Source organism: Portunus trituberculatus, chromosome 11, assembly GCF_017591435.1.
Source record: "Portunus trituberculatus isolate SZX2019 chromosome 11, ASM1759143v1, whole genome shotgun sequence".
NCBI classification, from domain to species: domain Eukaryota; kingdom Metazoa; phylum Arthropoda; class Malacostraca; order Decapoda; family Portunidae; genus Portunus; species Portunus trituberculatus.
This window is the reverse complement of record NC_059265.1, coordinates 128910-134659: the sequence shown is the minus strand read 5'-3', so window position 1 is coordinate 134659 and position 5750 is coordinate 128910. Positions and strand designations below refer to the sequence as shown.

The 5750-nt window shown below is 45.5% G+C and overlaps 1 long non-coding RNA gene across 1 annotated transcript in view; it reads right to left on the bottom strand.

Annotated features, from left to right (window-relative positions):
* Positions 1-169: 169 nt before the first annotated feature.
* The window catches only part of LOC123502250, a 10817-nt gene continuing 5236 nt past the window's right edge, over positions 170-5750 (bottom strand). The window contains exons 2-4 of the long non-coding RNA XR_006673833.1: positions 2558-2842; positions 890-1173; positions 170-558 (exon numbers count right to left, since the gene is read on the bottom strand). This is a non-coding gene — a long non-coding RNA (uncharacterized LOC123502250). The remainder of the gene's footprint in view (positions 559-889; positions 1174-2557; positions 2843-5750) is intronic.

The following is a 5750-nucleotide window of genomic DNA, read 5'->3' as shown; positions in this document are numbered from 1 at the left end:
CTAGCGCGTTTTATTTCCGAGGTGTGATCGTTTAGAGCGAGTGTAGGTGGTGGTCAATGGAGGTAATATTGGTGTCAGACGGATCCAAGCCAGCTTGAGGCGACTACTCACTGAAACCACCCACAACCCACAAATATTCCCAGGAAAGGAAATTTACCGAAACAAAAGATTTTTACACATTATTATTCAGTAGTGACAACAGATCCAAGTACAGTGACACCACCATAATGAGGTGGTAGTGGCAGCAAGCGTTGAATAGGAGGATGTCTGCTATGCGAAGCTGAATCTCTGGACTGCGGTGGAGTTAGTGGTGGTGGTGTAGCAGGTGTTTGCCAGGCCGCTGCGAGGCGAAGTCCCTCAGTGCCAGTAGCTGCGACGGCGACACGTGTATTAGCGGGACGGCAGTGAAGGCCCAATGCGAGGCAGTGCCCCTCCGAGTAGCGGTAGCAGCGGCGGCGGCAACGGTCAATGTAGGCCCAGTGCGAAGCCAGAGAGTCCTTTCCTTGATGGTGCAGGACGCACGGGATCGCTGCAGTCACGGCTTCGGATCACCAACTCCTGTAATGGAGAAAAATTAACTGATTATCTCCATATGTACCACGCCACACTGTCCTACAATACACACTTCACTGCCTCAGTCAGCCTCTCACTCGCCCTCCTCGATCGTTATTCCACTTACACTCCAGTTACACCCTTCTCCCTCGTTCTCCTCCCAGCGTCTCCCGTGTGACGTAGCATCCTGGCCCTTCACCATCCTGACACTCCCATCCCTTCATTCTCACATCTCCCACGCCAGTCTCAGTAAACCACACCACGTCAAACCCCCTCAAACTTCCCCCACACCCGATCCTCACACCCACACAACCAATCTTGCCACACATTCATCTACCTGGTTAGTGGAATCTTCCGTGTCTGCCGTCATCTGTAGGTTCTCGTCTCCAATCCTCCGCCTCACCACACCTGCCTCGCCTCTATCACCCACTCATCCAGCCAGTCAGTCTCCCTCAACGGCGGCAGCGGCGGTGGCGGTCGTTAAGAGTAGACCGTGCGCGATGCAATCTTACGGCGGTGGCGGAGGCTTCTAGAAGTGTTGGTAGTGAGCGTTGTCCGTCAAAGTGCAAGGTAGACGAGGCTCATTACCGCTGTGGAGTCAGGCCTTTGGATCGTCAACGCCTGTAATGGACAAGAATAAGCATGAACAAAGCAGTACCTTGTTTACTTGTTCACTAATTATCCCTACAGCTAACAAGCAAGATTACCCTAAGCAAACTCCTTCACTGCCTCAATCAGCCTTTCACTCTTCATTCTACGTATTCTTACCACCACCACCACCAATACCATCACAAAAACATGAACAGCAGTATCTTTTTCACTAATTATCTCTAAATGACCAACACCACACATTCCCTTCACGTCTTCACTTCCATCCATAATGTGCCCAAACTCACTCTAAACACTTTATTCCCCCATCTGTCTGTCCTAAAACTCAACCATTGCCTCAGCCAACCTTTCACTCGTCTCTACTCAGTTACACGTCTTCACAGTGCCCTAACCCAGCCAAACACTCGCACCACACCATCCATCCCTTCTGTCTTCTATTTTATCACACTGCATTCAGTTAGTTCCCACTCTGCCTCCTCTTGCCACGAGCCATTCACGCTCACTTCATTCCTCCCAGCCATTCTCAACCCTCCCCACACACACAAACCCTCCCACCGTCACTCGTGAACCTCGAACCATTTACGCCAGCCTACCACTTCAAGAACTAATTTCATGGTTATATCCCCAAACTTATCGTTATGCTACCACATCTCGCTTCTAATGCACGTACCTTGAAACACCAGCCTCGTTACGTTAGGAAATCTTGTCCACTCATTCTTTTCGCCGATTCTGGTACCTATTCTATAACGAGGGAACCACAATGACTAACCTGAAACATTTTAGCCTCAAATACAACTTACTTAAAGGAGTTCTATAGTAACGCGACCCGTTTAATCCCTTCAGCACCAAGACGCGTTTTCATATTCCTTCTGTTACTATTTGGTGATTTTATACAACTTGAGAAACCTTGTGACATCCATACACGCTTTGTAATATCAATAGAATGATCTAATCGTACACACATCTCAAGGTGAAAATGCGTCACAGTACTGAAGAGGTTAAGCGTAATTCTTCCTTCCTACACAACTACAATGACCACGAAAACACTACACTTGTTACAGCCATTACACAAATCTATTCTGAACCCACGTTACTCTAACCACACTAGTGAATGAACGACCATCTGCCCTTATTGACAACTACAAGTAAATTTAACACTCACGTAGCGATGGTTCCTGATACATCCTACATTGACACACATACAGACATCGTACAATTAACCTTCCAATAGACGCAGTGCACATCCTACACATACCCAGTTATCCTTTATCATTCAACATTCCTAACAACCTTCAAGTTACTGACTAACAATTTCCTATCACCACTGCAGTGTCAACGCGCACACAACACCCAACACCTCACACCTACACTATTCGTTTACATAAAAACCACTAACCTCTCCTCCTCTGTGCTGTGCTGTGCTGTGGTGTGGTCCGATAATCTCACAGCAGCGGCACGTCACCTCGCCGCACGAAGACCCACGTAGATCAAGCTTCCCGTTGCTGTTCCTGCCGCTGCTGAACGTCACGCCCACGACAAGACACAGACGGACACTGGGCTGCGTACACTCGAGGGGTCGGTGGTGGGTGGTGGCTGGAGAGATGTAGCGAGCGTGGTGTCTGGATTAATACTGTTCCAGCTACTGCTGACGTTGCTTCGTTCTTGTCTCACCCCCCCCAACCTGCCAATAAGGAAAGAGCAACTTGAGGGCAAACGAGCATATGAAACGCTGCCAGTGAACCTAACCACTGGTCCACCACCTGGATATAAACTAGCCACGCTCTTTAACTCCTTCCAAACCAACCATTACACACACTCAATTGCATTAATTTGTTTCATCAAGCATTCTCACCTTCCGTGTAGTACTTACAATATACACGATTTTTTTTTTTTTTATCATTATGTTGTAACAGTTTGAAGCTTCCTTCGTAATAAATGATTATGATAAGATGATAATAATATTCTCTCTCTCTCTCTCTCTCTCTCTCTCTCTCTCTCTCTCTCTCTCTCTCTAAGTGAACCCTGCCTGTAAATTAACGAATAAAAAAAAACGTATCATTAACGAAAAATTGATTATGAAAGATAATAACTCTCTCTCTCTCTCTCTCTCTCTCTCTCTCTCTCTCTCTCTCTCTCTCTCTCTCTCTCTCTCTCTCTCTCTCTCTCTCTCTCTCTCTCTCTCTCTCTCTCTCTCTCTCTCTCACGACTCCCTCCAAGTGAACCTTGCCTGTAAATCAACGAAAAAAAAAAAAGTATCATTAACGGGAAATGAGTATAATAATAATAATCTCTCTCTCTCTCTCTCTCTCTCTCTCTCTCTCTCTCTCTCTCTCTCTCTCTCTCTCTCTCTCTCTCTCTCTCTCTCTCTCTCTCTCTCTCAAGTGAACCCTGCCTGCAAATCAACGAATCAATATTAAAAAAAATTAGTAAAAACGTATCATGAACGGATCACTTTTCTAAGGAAGCTTGAGTTGAATTGAGTTGTAAAGACGGAAATGCAACACGTTAGAAGAATGGATAGCTAACCCTTTCAGTACCGTGACACATTACGATATCCATGCTCTACGCTTACTACTGGGTGACTTTATACAGCTTCACAAACTTACGTGGGGATTAAGATAGTGAAGACTGTAGCCATTAACGAGAGTGGTGATGGAGCTGGTGCGATTGTTAGCCAGTCAGGCAGTTAGGCAGGAGCGAGGAAGCATTAAGCTACCTCTCTTAATTAACCCCTTCAGTACTGGGACACATTTTTGCCTTGAAATTTGTGCACGGTTAGACCATTTTGTTGACATTACCAAGGGTCTTTGGAGGTCACCAAGTTAATGACCTGCAGGGCTGGAGCTGGTGACCTATGCTTCTTTGAATTATTACACCGCCGATAATGGTGATTGTAGTGATGATGATAATATAATGATGATGATGATGATGGTGATAATATAGTAGTAGTAGTAGTAGTAGTAGTAGTAATAGTAGTAGTAGTAGTAGTAGTAGAAGTAGTAGTAGTAGTAGTAGTACGATAAATGATAATAATAAATAAATAAATAAATAAATAAACAAAAATAAAATAATAATGATAGTAGTAGTAGTAGTACAGTAATAATAATAACAATAATAATAATAATAATAATAACACTAACAACCACTCACAACAACAATCACTAATGCCACAACAATCAGGCGATGAGAGTAAAGGTGAGGACAGTCAGTTAGAAAAGAAAGATAGGTAAGAGGAACAGCCAGCCTATCTAAGACAATATATGTATGTGAAGGTTACCTATACTGCTGACTTGGAGGAGTTACCAGCAGGGGAGAGGAAAACTGGCGGAGAATACTGAAGACGCCTCATTTCATACGGAGTGTTCATATTGTTTTAATGTGATGATGTGTGAAGATTCCCAGTTTAGATTAGTAGAAGTAAATGACAGAGCCAGGATGTTCAGTCTATAGAAGTGAGGGAACAGTTGAGTGTCATTCAAGAAGACGAGATAACTGGTGGTAAGGTTGTGTGTGTGTGTGTGTGTGTGTGTGTGTGTGTGTGTGTGTGTGTGTCTGTCTGTCTGTCTGTCTGTGAGTGTGTGTGTGTGTGTGTGTGTCTGTCTGTCTGTCTGTCTGTCTGTCTGTCTGTCTGTCAGTGAGTGTGTGTGTAATTCACCTCGGTCGTCTGCTGGTCACCCAGCCAGTCTTCCCCATTACGGAGTGAGCTCAGAGCTCATAGACCGATCTTCGGGTAGGACTGAGACCACAACACACTCCACACACCGGGAAAGTGAGGCCACAACCCCTCGAGTTACATCCCGTACCTATTTACTGCCAGGTGAACAGGGGCTACACATTAAGAGGCTTGCCCATTTGCCTATCCGCGCCGGGATTCGAACCCAGGCCTCTCGATTGTGAGTCGAGCGTGCTAACCACTACACTACGCGGTGTGTGTGTGTGTGTGTGTGTGTGTGTGTGTGTGTGTGTGTGTGTGCGTAGTGAGTGCCTTACCACCTGAGCAGCGCCACCACAAGAGTCGTCAACAGGCGGTTAGTACCTTCACAAATTTTAACCACAAACTTTTTCCATAAGTCGTGCAACGGACGAGTTCACAAGGAGTTAAACGTGTTTTGTGCGTGTATGGACGAGTTCCTGTGCGTGTCATCACGTAACTCACGCCTCAGAAAGTAGTGGTACTAGTCGTAGTAGTAGTAGTAGTAGTAGTAGTAGTAGTAGTAGTAGCAGTAGTAGTAGTAGTAAAGATTCTGGTTATATACATGAAAATGAGACCAGTAATTTACATGTTTGTCAAATAAGTGCACATACAGTAGAAACAGAGTAATATATTGAGTGGTTCCTTGCTTGAGTCAAAGGTAAGAGTGTTGCCCGATTTGCTTTCTCTTGCAAGAAATATCTATTAAGGCGGAATATGAATGCCTTGGTCTGGCTGCGCAAGACAGTGTATGACGGGAAGCGTCAGGGGTCCTTCCATGCTAATGACCAGAGAAGTGAAGCGACACGTGCGTGGCGACCTGACTCACCCCCAACCTCCACGGGAAATTCCACCTGGGTCGTGTGGCAACGTCGCCTGACCTGATATGACACATCAC